Here is a 15327-nt window from a genome sequence, read left to right as displayed (position 1 = left end):
AGGATTCACCTACCTTAAATAAACTTCCCTTTACCATGGTAAGTGCCTGCAGTGGCCATGAAGTTATTCAGCAGGTTCCTACCTCAGATCTAGGTTACATGGTTACCTAGGTGTAATATAAATAATACGTAGAGGGCCAAATTCTGTGGTCCTTAACCAAGCAAAACTCCCATTAAATGGGACTATTGGTCAATTAAGAATCACAACATTTGGCTCAATATTTATTTTCATAGCATTGTTGCTTTCATGTCATGTCCACTTTTGCTACATGTAGGTAATACAAAGAAAGTAAAGCAAAAGAAAAGATTAAGATTTTCTAATAATGTATGTCTCTGTAATCGGATAAAATCTTAATTTTCCATTCAGACTGAAACTTTATTTGAACTCTTCACTATCTCTAAATCCATAGTTATCAAACTGTGCCACTTTACTGTGGGCGTGGATGAGGCAACAATGTTTTTGAGATATTGCTTATAATTACTGGAAGACATAGGAATATTAGTACCAGCATTCATATGATTTGTTGCTCCTTGCTAGTGCATGGTGAAGAAAGTGCCGAGAGTTCTCTGTTATGAGGTCTATGAATTAATACAGTCATCCATAATTTATTATTCTTTCCTATGCTTCTATTCTACATTTAGGGCATGTCTACACTACCGTGCTACATTGGCACAGTTGCACCGATTCAGCTGCACTGCTGTAGTGTGTCTGGTGAAGACGCGCTATGCCGACCGGAGAACGTCTCCTGCCGACATGGCATGGTGTGAATAGCAGTTTAAGTGGATGTAACTTATGTCGCTTGGGGGGTGTTGTTTTCACACCCCTGAGCGAGGTAAGTGACATTTGCTTAGGCAGTAGTGTAGACCAGCCCTAAGTTGATAAAAAGTTGAGAGACAAAAAGGAAGATGGATTAACCGTGAAATTATAAGACTTGATTCTTATAATTATAACCCTCCCTACCCCAAATACTGGTTTCTATTGTTATTTAAATGCTATTTTGCTGTCTTGTTTTAAAAACTGGGCACTCATTAGCTGAAATATAAAATTCTAATAGCCCTGTCTTACATTTCTCCTGCACCCAAAGTGGGACTCCAGTGGAAGAGAGTTCAAAAGGCTGGTATACAGCTGTTGGGAAAGTATCCACCTTAAACTATCATTTTACCATGTGTTTACATACATTTTTCCAGAAAAACAATCTTCAGATCCACTGCATTTGCTAGCATTTGGTTCTATATGCATCCATTAACCATTACTTTAAATGTAATATTCACACTTATTTAAAATCTATTAGATATGATCAGCTGTTAAAAATTGAGGCAGATATTATTGGTTTACTAAATATAACCTTTTCCAGTAAAGCAGCAGTATATTTAACTTATTAATTTACATTTTTTTAAAATCTGGTGCAGCACTTTGAAGATGTAAATCTACACCCCCCCACACACAAAGTATTATTACTGTATTCTAGCTTGGGCCTGAGGAGAAGAACCTTAAAACACCCCCTAAATTGAATTCCTGTGAAGTTCTTGAATTTGACTAGCAGATGATTAACTGAAGTTCACCCCACTTGGGGCTCGATTCTGAAGATATTATTCTATGCAAATTCCAACTGAATGCAAATATCCCTCTTATTTCCCCAAATTTTGCATCTGAGGAGTGATTTTCTGACCAAGAGAAGTTTCTTTCCTATGTCTGTCTTTTCATTCATGTTCCCAAATCAGTTTCTGGGCACCTATAACTATAACCTAAGCACCCAATCCTGCAAATATTTATACACCTGAGTAATTTTATTCACATGCATACGTGTTTAACAGATCAGGCCCTAATTTTGTAAGTGATCAAGATTTCAATAGATGATGAAGTTTCATTGGGGTCAGCCTGTTCCAAATGAGCCTTGACTTTTTATTAACACTCATAAAATAATCATGATATGATATTTTATGAACGGGAAATATTTTGGTTGATATGTGTTTCTTATTTATTCATTCTTTAGATTTATAAAATAACAAGAGGTGCCTGTCTGAACAGTCTAGATGCCTTAGACAAACACTTAAAAATGCAATAAATATTAAAAAAGAAACAGCAGCCCCATAATATATTACACTAAAAAACAGGTAGCCACCAAATTACTCATTTTTCTTTAAGTATTATTTCCAGCAATGTGTGCTTCAGCAACTCTTCTAACAAGATGTGATTTGGAGCATGCCCTGAAGAACAGCAGTTAGGGGCTGTTTCAAGGATGGTGGTGGTGATCTCTTTTCAAAGCAGAGCCTGCCAACTACCCACTCTCTTGTATACCAAGGGTTGTCCAGCTATAAATATATTTACCTCCATAAATCTCAGCTGTTTCACAGTATTTCATAGCAAGAGAGCGATCTCTCAGATAGGAGTGCCTTATGCCATTTAGGACTTTATAGGTCAATGCCAACACTTTAAACTCCATCCAGAAACCCACCTGCAGTTGTGCAGATCACAGAGCACTGGCTGGATATGCTTACAGTGAAACATTTTGTTGACCAAGTGGGCTGCCACATTCTGTTCTAACTTTGGCTTCCAACTAAATTTAAGGTGTAACCCTAATTAGATACAGTCAGTGTAATCTCAAGGTGACAAAGGCCTGGATCATAATACTGATAACAATATCAGTTCCACCGTCCAAGCCAGGTAAAAAGTAGTTCTGTTATTGCTGAGACATAATCATCCAGCAAGAGCTGGGAATTATATATCATACTAATCCTATATCTCCATAAAAGGCCAAGCTGCTCCAGGACACTATGCATTGTCTATGTTGTCGTATGTGACTCTTTCCAACCTGCCAGATCTGACAACTCCCAGGTCCGAGGATATGTCTGGTGCAGAGGAGGACTTCCAGGGTTGAAACAATAATCTCTTTGAAAACATCAGCCCCTTTAAAATGAATGAGTAAAACAAGAGGTGCTACAATAGATTTTTTTTTTTTCAGTCTTTCTGGTTGCAGAGAAAAGCAAGATAGCAGTGCTCTTCACAAACACTAAGAGAAGAAAAACTGGGTTATGTGGGCTTTTATCTAATTAATACATTTTTAGATTTGGAAGAACATAACAAAACCTGTGGAAAGGCAGGATGTTTCTGTAAGATAATATTATTTACAAACAGGGCTTCTAATTTATAAGACATTATGTACTGATGTCTTTTTGACATCTTGAGATTTATATATATTAAAAAAAGCATTCCTTATGGCGAAGGCCAGATAAATAAATTGTATTAATTAGTACAATATGAAGTATGTTTATATTACACCTTCACAATAGTCTGCTTCCACTTTTCAACCCCCAAAATGAACCCAATACCACAAACCTACATGTTTTTGATTAAAATTTAAAAATGAGAATAGATACATAGTTTTTTTAATTTGAACAGAAGCCGATTCTACAGCTGTAGAGAATAATTATTATAAAGACTCTAGCCCCAATTGTTTTTGAGTTGATATTGAAACCATACTGGAGCAGATATTTAACAGATGCAGTCCTAAGTGAGTGACTAGGAACATATGGCGAGACAGAATCTGAAAGCTATGCTAGATAGCTATCACTAAAGCATTTGTAAGTGAGGGAAAAAACATTTAAATCAGCATGGACTTTTAAAGGAAGACAGCAAAGAGATTATAGAATAGAGAAGACAGAGTGATACTATTTGGAATTACTGAAAATATGAGCTGCTGCATTTTGTGCTAATTGAAGGATGTTGATGGTGAACTTTGCTAGACCTTCAAATAAGACTATATAATAGTGGAGCCTTAAGATTGTTATGCTCTGACTAAAGATTCCATGTCTTTCTCACTATAGCAATATTTCCAAAAAGGCAGAATGAAGCTTCAAATGGTGGAACTCCAAAAAAGATATATTATTAACCCAACATGCCATGACACAGTTTCTGCCTTTTGAAAATTAATTAACTGCATTCCAGTTCAGGAATGCAAGTTAATCTTTGGGGGAAATAACTCGCCACCTTGTCTGATGGGAATTGTCAATATCTTATTTCTAGGAATATTTTATTGAAATATAATCATCATCTATTTTATTGTAAACATCACAGTGCACAAAGTTGCAAAGACTATCATATGGATCTTTAAAACACTGTAAGGAATTATGATGTTAAAAATAAAATTATAAACCAGCTTCTATATGAATCATCCCTTTAAACTGATAACATTTTATATGACTGAAACAAGTGTTAAGATCTCCAACAATAAAGATACATTACAATCAAAGACATTTCACATTGAAAAAATAATTCGGTGTCAGATGAGGAAATATCTATTAGATATTAGGGATGACAAAAATGGCTCCATCTATCCAATAACTGAGCAGAGGAAAAGAACAGAACACAGTAGGGAATGCTTATATGGAATGCCAGAGATGATTACAACATTCTGTGAATGCACGTAATTGAAGTGAAAGGCACATCACACCTGCCATTCATTTGAGGGATATGCCACCAGATAGCAATGACATGGCAGAGCTTGATGGCACACCACAGCTGAAAAGCAGTCATGTGACATGCTTTTACTTCAGAATGCTGCAGTCCCTACTGCTCTCTCTGTAACCTCTTGGTGACAGAAAACATGAGCTGATACAGGAATTACATAATCTTTAACGTGCTTGAGATATGTGACATTTTCTAGAGGATTTTGGAGGAGTCATTCAGATATCCTGTTAAGATCCTGTGTTTTTCAGCAGAAATACAAATGTACTTCAGCAAATTCTGTTTCAAGTTAGGAAGAGATAATCATTACAATTTTAGGTAATAAAACAATTAAAGACTTGTTCTGTGTTTGATGGAATGGAATGAAGACAAGACAGTTTGGGCTAAGTAAACGTGCTTAAATACTTATAATACACTTATTTAAAGCCCCCTTCATGTGTAGCTGGGTGCTGTTCGATCTCAATTTCAAAACGAAGCACGCAGTATGGAATGAAAAGCAGCCGAAGAAAAGAAGCTGGTTTCCCCTAATATGAGACAGGTCAGAGGAAATCCTGGACGTGGAAGTTCCACAGTATACAGATGCCATGTCCAGAGAAGAGTCAAATCCAGTGCACAAACTTGCACATGAAACTGGATCAAGTCAGACCGGAAATTGTTGTCCTAGAACAGGGGTAGGCAACCTATGGCACACGTGCCAAAAGCGGCACGCAAGGTGATTTTCAGTGGCACTCACACTGCCCGGGTCCTGGCCACCGGTCTGGGGGACTCTGCATTTTAATTTAATTTTAAATGAAGCTTCTTAAACATTTTTAAAAACTTTATTTACTTTACATACAACAATAGTTTAGTTATATGTTATAGACTTACAGAAAGAGACCTTCTAAAAATGTTAAAATGTATTACTGGCACGCGAAACCTTAAATTAGAGTGAATAAATGAAGACTCGGCACACCACTTCTGAAAGGTTGCCGACCCCTATCCTAGATATTGCACTTGCTGTGATTAAAAACTGATTAGATTTGGGCTAATGGCAAAAACCTGAATCGAAGTGTTTCCCAACATTAGGGCCTTTGAAATCTACATCTGGAGCTGAATTTGAGTGATGAGCACACCTCCAGCCTTGGTGATGTGTTTCTGAAGTGCTGATTTGTATCCTTCTTCTGCATTCCATTTACAGATACGTCATCATTAGTAAGAAGGTGCTTTCCTATAGGCCTAAGGCCACAATCCTGCAAACGCTCATTAACTTTATGTACGTGTGGGCCTGATCCGTGGCCCATTTAAGTAAATGGAAAGACCCCCCATGACTTCAGTGGGTTTTTAGGTCATGCCCATGAGTAGTCCCACTGAAGTAATATTAAGCACTTTTATATAAATGTTTGAAGGATTAGGGCAGAAAGTAGTTAGGTTCTGTACTCCTATAGACATATGAAAATTCAGAGTTAGGAGTGGAGTCAACTTTTCTCTGAAAACCCTGCATTCAGACTGGCTTAGAGAACAACCTTCTTCTGAATGTTAGCCAATCATAAATGAAGTTATTATTTTATACTGAATTAAAGGTAAACTGAGTTATACTATAAATACATGAAACAATACATTTCAGCCAATCTGCTTTCAAGCGAACAGGACCTTTTCATTTACATATACGTTATTTATTTGTTAATTGTGCTTTTGACCTCATTCATATCAAGAAGCTATAGCCTGGTAGCCTAGGCCTCATTCACACTGAAAAAGTTCTGACATTCTTTGTAACATTATGCTTCAAGTAAACAACATACCTTGCAATATTACTAGTTCAGGGATTGTGAAGTTCATAAATCATCCAAAGATGGTGGCAAAAAGTGTTGAATTTTCTAAAGGGAAACGTTGTTTAGAAGAATAATGATTAAGTGAGATGAAAATGTTATTCTTAACAAAACAATTTACTGAACCACTTGGTAAATGGAAATGCCAGCAGGCAATTTGTTTTGTTTTGAAGAGTTTCAATATTGCCTTCCACCAACTTGATAGGGATAAATATATATACATGTGAGAGAGAGAGTAATGTTTAAGTTTGTAGTATGGAATAATTGCTTTAACTTTATAAATTTCACACTCCTATTAACATCTCTTTATTAATGTTTCTTGCTAATTGATTAATGGAAGTAAATAAGGTACCTGTCAGAAAAATGGTAAAATAAACATTAAGGGGCTTCAGTTTTAATGAGAGAAGGTCATTGGCTCCTTGCAACAACAACAAAAAAGTAACATTTTTACTACATACAGAGACGATCAAGGAAATAACAAACAAAAAAACTTTTTAGCACAGATTGCATTGTAAGGACTATTCCGGATTTGAGTCAAAAAATCTAATGAATTCATTAATGATTGGGACCTGGGGGGACAGGACAGGGAGATGAAATGAAGATCATACTGCATTTTCATGGAATAATTGGAGTTTCAGATGGAAAATACCAGTTACGTGGTCTGTATCACCGTTAGGGCAGTTATTCTCTACAGTTTTTTGACTCTGTTAATTTATTATACAGAGCTAGTAGTAAGGTACTCTCATGCTTTTAATGTCTTCCTAGCCTGACAGATTATATAAAATATGGCAGTTGGGCCCTTGAGAAATACAGAATGTATGGTAAATACACCCCACATTTTCTAAATTCTAAAGGGTTCTCCATGGGACCAGGTCTTCTGTTCTCTTCCAAAAAAGTTGGTAAAAATATGTTCACTGGTAAGTCTAACTATTATCTAGATAAGGTACTTACATGGTCTCCATTACCATAGCATCTGAGTACTTCCCTGCCTCACAGAGATGTTATGAAGTGTTTTCATTCCACTGAGGCACAGATAGGAAGTCAGTTGCTCAAGGTTGTACAGGACGACTGGGGTAGAGCATGGACTTGAACCCACATCTCCCCAGTCCTTGGCTGCTGGCTTAACTCCTGAACCCATCAGTCTCTTTAACAAAGAATTATAATGAAGTCACTTCTTTAGTAAGGGGAACTGTTACCATTCAGGAAGTTTACCTAAAAGGACATGAGAAAGATGGCAGAGAAAAATGTATACCCTGGGCTAGACAGAAAGCAAAATTGTGTTCACAAAGCCTTAACTATTAATCACATTTCAAAAACCATTTTTATCAACTGAATAATCCTCACCACAAAAATCGATAAAATTGATATTTGTCTACTACTTGAAAATAAATATTGCAGAAGGCTTAGTGACTAATAATTTAAGATTTGATTCTCATTTACACTATGGCTCTTGCAGTGTAGAAGGGCCTTAAAAAGATGTACATTATGTTTATTCCCCATTTTAAGGCCACTTTACATTGCCAAAGTGGGAATGTAAATGAGAATCAGGCCCCTATGGACAAATCAAACAAAATCTATACTAGACAATAGTATATCCTCAGCTGTAATAATAAATGATACCATATTGAAATACATTGGGAGCACTGCCTTCTGTAAGTGGAAGAACTATATTAAGAACTTCATTGTTTATTCAGAAAAGAAGACACATTTGTTTCTAGATTAATGGAAGCTTTGAGGGCTTGATCCAAAGACCATGGACGTCCATGGAAAGACTTTCATTGATGTTCATGTGCTTTGTATTAGGCCTTTTGACTATCCTTATTCTTATCGGTGTGAACACTGAGGCCAAGATAGTGGATGCTTCAATCTTTAGGTGCCAAATAGAAGAGACCTACCGTGGACCTGATTTTCAGAAAATGCACCTCAATTTGGTGACCAAAAAATTGAAACACAAAAATCCCATAAATTCATTGTGAAAATATTGTCTGAAACTCTTGTCTACTCTAGCACTTTAGGGGAAATCACCTCACTTACTGCATAATCAGGGCAGCGCCACTGACAGTAGCAGTGGCAGGAGCACTAGCATGGACAGGACACAAATATTTTACTCGGTCTATGCTAATGTTCCCATTGTTTGTATAACTGGTGGAGAAGCCCCAGGTACAATGCAATAGCGGGTGATTTCCTCAAAAATTCTAGGATAGACAAGACTTTAATATACACATTGATTAAGATAAAAGGTTACATCCACTGCACTAAAGCAAGGAACGACAGTTGTCTGAGCCATTTACTAAATATCTGTGGAGACTCCATGACTTATAGGACCACACCTCTGGGAGGTGGGTAGGTAAATGTTATCCTTACTTTACAGAGGGAAAGATGGGGGCAGAGAAATTAATGGCCAGGCATCACCCCATACTCAAGATGAATATTGCCTTATTCTGCAGCTGTGCCTGGTGAAATCAGTAGAACTACTTGTGGAATAAGAAACTACTCAACATGAGTCCAAGTGGCAGTGGTGGATTAACCCGATGCCCAGGGGCCCTGGCCAATTTGAGGGCCCCCGGGAAACATCTCGTGGTGCAGGATGATTTAGCTATTGCGCCTTCTGCTCTGCTGGCCGTGCTGGCCATGCTTGGGGCAAGGCGTCTTGGATGAGCCGGTGGGGGGATCAGCTGGTGAGTGCAGCTGGAGGGAGCAACAGTCGCCGCCACCTCTTCCTCTCCTGCTTGTTGTTTTCTTTGCTGCTGTCCATGGCTTCTTGCTGCTGCTGGTGTCAGGCTCCCCCTGCATCCTCCCGCGCCTGTCCGGGCAGTCAGGGCTAGGCGGTGAAGGAAGATGGGGAACATCACCTCCTTCTGCGTCTCCTCCAGTGCCAAGCTTCTCAGGAATGCCCACTCCCAGCTGGAGTCCTACCGCCCTGAGCCCGAGCTAAGCCACAAGGACCTGGGGTGCAACCTGCAGCACATCAGCCCCCAGGGAAATGCAACCCCCACAAGCACACAGGGAGCCAAGGGTGGGGGGGAACTCTCTGCTATCCTGCTCAAGGAGGGAAACAGGGAAGCCCCCCCCACACTCCTCGCACACACCGTGGGAGCCCCCATTGCCTCCCAATGTTCAAATATTTCTCTCCCCGAGGCGTGACCTATTCTCTTCCTTCCACTTCCAGTTTTTTTCCTGTGTCTTTTGCTGATTGTAAAATAAATGCTGAGACAAAGGCTTTGTTTGGGTTTTTTCTGCCTCCATCTAAATTTTCAAGGCCTTTGAATGCCCCTATCCCTGCGTCTCACAATGCATTATTTACCCCTGTGACAGGTTTGGTCACAGAAACTCCCTCAAGACTGTCACTAGCTGTGCTGGGATACCACTGAGAGCAAACCCCCCTGCCAGAGAAGGCTTCCCTCCACTCCCGTCATGCTGATCTAGACACTCCAGTCAGCTACAGCACAGACCAAGAGGTTGGGCCATGCCCCCCTGCAGTTCACAAACACTAAGATTCCCTTAGCCCAGGGGCTTCTCAGTTAACAGGGACTTTCCCAGCATCCCGTATTCAGTCTTTCTGGGAGCCTAAACCCCAAATTAATCCATTTTACTCTGTATAAACTCATATATACAGGATAAACTCATAAATTGTCCGCCCTCTATAATACTGATAGAGAGATATGCACAGCTGTTTGCTCCCCCAGGTATTAATTACTTACTCTGGGTTAATTAATAAGCCAAAGTGATTTTATTAAATATAAAAAGTAGGATTTAAGTGGTTCCAAGTAATAACAGACAGAACAAAGTAAGTTACCAACCAAAATAAAACAAAACATACAACTCTAAGCCTAATACAGTAGTAAACTGAATACAGGTAAATCTCACCCTTAGAGATGTTCCAATAATCTTCCAAGTCCGGGCCCAATCCTTTTCAGACCAACGTTGTGGTTTATGGCCTGGGTCCAGCAATTACTCAGACCCCGGTAGTTACAGTCCTTTGTCCTAGTGTCTTTCAGGCATCTCTTTGGAATGGAGAGGCCATCTCTTGAGCTAGCTGAAGAAAAAATGGAGGGGCTTCTAGGGCCTTTTATATTCTCTCTCTTATGGGCGAAAACCCCTTTGTTCTTCTGTGCAAAATGACAGCAACAAGATGGAGTTTGTAGCCTCCTGGGCAAGTCACATGTCTATAAATAATTCAGCTTTTTGCAGGCTGACACCATTGTTTACATGTTAGTTTGAACGTTTCCCAGGAAAGCTCAGATATGGATTGGCGTCTCTCAAAGTCCATTGTCAGTTAAGTGTTTCTTAATTGGGCACTTACTCAAAATAGTCCTTTCTCAAGAAGCTGACCAAATGCTTCACTGATGCTACTTAGAAAGAAACACATTGAGATACAAGTACATAGCCAATATTCATAACCTCAAATACAAAAATGATACACACATACAGACAGCATAATCATAACCAGCAAATTACAACCTTTCCATAGACACTTTACTTGACCTCCTTTGTACAAGATTTGGTGTGACTATAGGACCTTGTTTGCAACAATGATCTATTTGGTCACGGTTCGTGTCAATAATGTCACAACCCTATCCTAATATGTCATGATTTCCCCCCCACCTGCGCTCCCGAGACTTTTGTGGATGCCACCTCCCCATGCACATGATTCACAGCCTTGGGATCTTAGTGTGGATTCTTGCCATGTACATTGTTATATATGGCATTATTTACTCAGCTGATATGAGGCCTTCCATAGTATAGTTCTCTTACCTTAGCATTGGTTGAAAGACTAGAGTGCTATTTACCCCAGACCATACTTTTAAGATCTTTGTTTGTATTTCCCTCTCACCCAGCATGTGGCATTATTTATACTGGTCCATAGCTTCCAGACTAGCTCACTCAACTATGAATTTCACAAATGAATTGTGGCCTACCCAAATTTATTTAACAAAGATGGTCAGTGGAATCAACTGTTGTCATGGGCTAATGATCATATGTTGCTATGTGAATGTCAAAGCCAAGACTGGTTGGGGGATAAAACATAAAGAATAAACCCAGATAGTTATAGAAGTGGAAGACATTTATCTTGTGAGGACCTTCAGTTCCAGTGACTTTTATCCTTCCATTACACTGATGATGAGGCATTGATATAATGAAGTGATGAATATTCTCTTTCTGCGGTATTACTGGAAAAACGGTATTCTCATTGGCTTAGTAATGACCAAACATCCTATTGTGTGCTCTGGCTAATCAGAATCTGGCCTATTCTGAAAAGTGAGATTTAATGTAAACATATAAACTAGTTTCTGACTAGCTAAAATAGCTAGTCCTAAAACTTAATAGGCAAAATCTCAACTTTCTCCTGGCTCGACATGAATTCCCTTTGGCAGAAAGCCAAAAGAATCACTTTGGCACACATCAGATTCTTGCAACATTTTTTCATAGCATATGTGAACAATTGCAAACTTTGTTTTAAACCAGTTCTCACCATTGGCTGAAATGAAATGTTCTTAATAATAGAGTAATTTTACCACAGGTTAGGATTATTTCTTTTAATTAAATTACTTTCTGGAATTGTGGCTATTGTCTTTTACATATCTTTGCTTCCACAGTAGAAAAACTGGACTGTAACAGGATCAATAGGTTGGGGGGAAAAGCATAAGGGTCAGGTTTCAGAAAATTGGAGGAGATGAAAGAACAACTTGTTGACCTGTGAATGACTGATTCTTGTAACACCAGTGTTGTCCAGATTAGCAGTGAACACCTTTGTGTAATGATATCTAGCCATATTCACTTTGTATGTGGAAAAATTGAGCAGTTAATTTAGGCATAATGAACTGGGATATGATTTGCTTTATTATTATTGCAGTGTATAAACACTGAATGGAGTTTTCGTATTAATGCATTTTGACACATTTGTGTTTTTAATAGGGTGCGGGAGTCCCAATAAATCTGGCCATCTCTGTCAGGTGGCCCAAGCCCCTGGTATTGGTTGATTTACCAAATGGTACAGAGGGAGTCAGAGTCAAGACTGGAATTCAGGCATTTCTGGTTCCTATTGAGGTATTAATCCTTGAGCTTTGTGATCAGTAACTTCCTGATCTAAATCCACCACTCTTGGAAGAGAGTTGAAGAAAACAGACCTGAGAAAATAGATCTTTTTTTCCTGTCAAAACTGTCATGGGGATATTCAACTGCACTTTAAGATATTTCCAGAAGCATTAACATGAATTTCTTTTGTTATTTTCAGCTTGCCTTTCTGAAGATTTTACATAAATTCATTAGAGAGTGGATGTAATATCTATGGGCGCCATCCTACAAACACTCACTACTGGACATAATGCTTACCTCTGTGGGTGGCTTACTTATCTCCTCTAAAGTTTTGTTCTCTCAAATTCAGATAAAGTCTACAGAATGTGCAATTCATGCTGGCACTGACCAAGAATTCACTTTGTTTTTCTGACATGAACTGTCACATTTCATCCTTTATTAGAAATAACTTGGAGATGCAGTTCTCTTTAATTATGACAGTTAGTGGCCAGCAAAGATCTGATATGTAATCATGACACTAGGAAAGATTTCTTCTATGCCACAGTCTCTGATCTTTTCTTAGATACAGTCTCCATGCACATCGCCTGTTTGGACTTACCCCAAAATTCAGCAAATTGAACAAACTCCTAAACTAAAGCAATTTCCAAATTCTGATTTGGGGCGGAAAGGGGCTGCTTATGGTATAGTTTCCTTGAAACACTAATGCTTTCTGGGAACCCAGGGTTTCTCATTGACAATGCTGTAAGTAGCTGGGTGCTTTGAGAATTCTACCCTCAGCTTCTTAATAATAGGAAAAAATGTACCTCACCAAAACATGACTACTGGGACCACAAGGATCTGTCTGAATCTCATATCTGCAGCTGCTTCTGTTACAGATGATATATTCTGCTTCAGAGAGTGATGTTCTTGTCAGTGCACAAAAAACTTGTTCCAGCTTTTTGAATGTACGGAAAATTCAGAAACACATGCAAAGAAATGAGCAGTATTGATGCTCCACTCAAGGCAATAATTGGGTTCTGCAGCTGCATGTTCATTATATGATATTGAAACAATGAAACATCCTATGTGATAGACAAAAGCTATTTCTGGATTTTTTCCTACCGCTTTGTCAACACCTTGACATGAATTTCTGCTGAAGTGTGGGATGGATTATCATCTTCCTCTTCTTTCTAAAGAGTCATAATTGTTGTCTCCCAGTTAGATTTGGAAGCTCTGCATGTCATGAGCACAGGACGAACACACAGTATGTGAGAATCTTTTGGCAGTTCCATCACCAGCGACATCCAGAGTAGAAGAGACATCAAAAAGAAGGTGAAGAGTATCTGTGTGAACCAAAAATACGATATCTCTTCCATATAACATGTTATAACATGCTTTCACATCAAAGTGAAGGTTTAGTTTGCTTTGTCATTAAGTTACAAGATGCTTGCATGAACATCACTGTAACACTTAGATATATTGCTTGTACTCTTATTATATGTTTCCCCTCTGATGTCTCAAAGGGTAGTATCTAGTTCTTCCAAAATAACAAGACAGTGTGATTGAGAGACTAATGTGAGCATACAGACACCAGACTGGCTCCATTAAGTCAATGAGAGTTCTGCCATTGATTTCAATTGGATCACAATTTCATCCCATGTGCTTTGGTAGAGATCTAAAGGGTAATCGCCCATCCAGAAGTCCCTCATTTTATTAAGTACCCCCTACAACATATCCTGCTCCATTGTGGTATCTCGAGGATCAAAAACTCTCTATAAGATTACCTTTTCCCACACAAACTGACATCAAATTGTTGCCAACTCTCATGATTTTATTGTGTTTTTTGTGCTATTTAATGTTTTACTTGAAGCTCCAGTTCCTGGAGTCACGTGGTTAAGTGAGAATTTCAGCTTTTGTTTAAATAAAACACCTAGGTAGTTTTTATTCATTTTTAAATAAAATACCAATTGCTGATTTACCCTGAAACTGCCTCCTTTGTCTCAGAGAGAATTTGATTAGATAAAAGATATATGGCTGGATTGTACCTGGGCTCTCCATGGCTGCTCCCTACCAACTCGGTGTAAGGATCTGGCACACTTGTGGTCCTTATACTCCACTGAATGCAAGGACTACTCAAGTTCAACACTGATGTTTATGCTAGACTTTCCAAGGGGGTCTGGAGGAGGTGAGTCATTGCCTTGCCCCCTTACATTGGCTATCAGAGCAGGAGTGCACATTGCTGTTTTTAATGGTGGTGCAGCTGTTGTGCTTCCCTGTGGTTCCTAGGGGCACTATGTCTACCTAAAGGCCTCCGTTCAGACACCACTATTCAACCAGCCCTTTGGAAACAGCAATTCCTCTTGGTAGTTCTGATTCACTGTGCTTTTGCTGGGGTTGTTACTACTTACTCATGTGGCTGCACTTCATACTTAGACCTTCCTGACTTCTAACTCACACTAGCACAGAAGAATATATTTTTGTGCCTTGTTCATCTTCCACAGTGCCCAGATATAGCGCATGGGATTAGTACCATCTTTTCTATCACCTCAAGCAGTTTTAGTTGTGTGCTTTGTTGTTGTTGTTGTTCTTCTTCTTCTCTTTCCTTTTGCTTCAAAGCTCCGCAGTTCTACTTTGTCTATGAAAAGTTAAAGAAAGAAATAAGATATTGAAAAAAGATGTGTCTTTTATACAAAGCCCATTGACTACTGACTCTTGATATATTGCTTTGGCTCTCTGAAAACTCTCTGGATAGGTTGAGCTGGTCAAGAATTTTTTAATGGAACATTTTCCAATCAGAAAATGATTATTTGAATAAATTGAAATGTTTTGTGGGGATTTATCAAATTCATCAAACATTTGGACAACAAATATTGAAATATTTAATCGTGATAAGATTGAAGAGCTTTGTTTTGACTATATCTTTTTGAGATTTTTATTATTTTAGACTATCTGAAGTTGAAAATGTTAAAGTCAAAATGAAATGCTGAGAAAAGCTTAAAATTAAATATTTTGACCACAGGCGCTGACTTTCTGATTTTCCTGG

At 38.6% G+C, this 15327-nt stretch overlaps 1 long non-coding RNA gene across 1 annotated transcript in view; it reads left to right on the top strand.

Annotated features, from left to right (window-relative positions):
* The window catches only part of LOC117887761, a 35315-nt gene that overhangs the window by 15790 nt on the left and 4198 nt on the right, over nucleotides 1–15327 (top strand). The window contains exon 2 of the long non-coding RNA XR_004648201.1: nucleotides 13503–13616. This is a non-coding gene — a long non-coding RNA (uncharacterized LOC117887761). The remainder of the gene's footprint in view (nucleotides 1–13502; nucleotides 13617–15327) is intronic.

The sequence above is a fragment of the Trachemys scripta genome, chromosome 1, assembly GCF_013100865.1.
Source record: "Trachemys scripta elegans isolate TJP31775 chromosome 1, CAS_Tse_1.0, whole genome shotgun sequence".
Lineage (NCBI taxonomy): Eukaryota > Metazoa > Chordata > Testudines > Emydidae > Trachemys > Trachemys scripta.
This window is presented reverse-complemented; position numbering and strand designations above follow the sequence as displayed.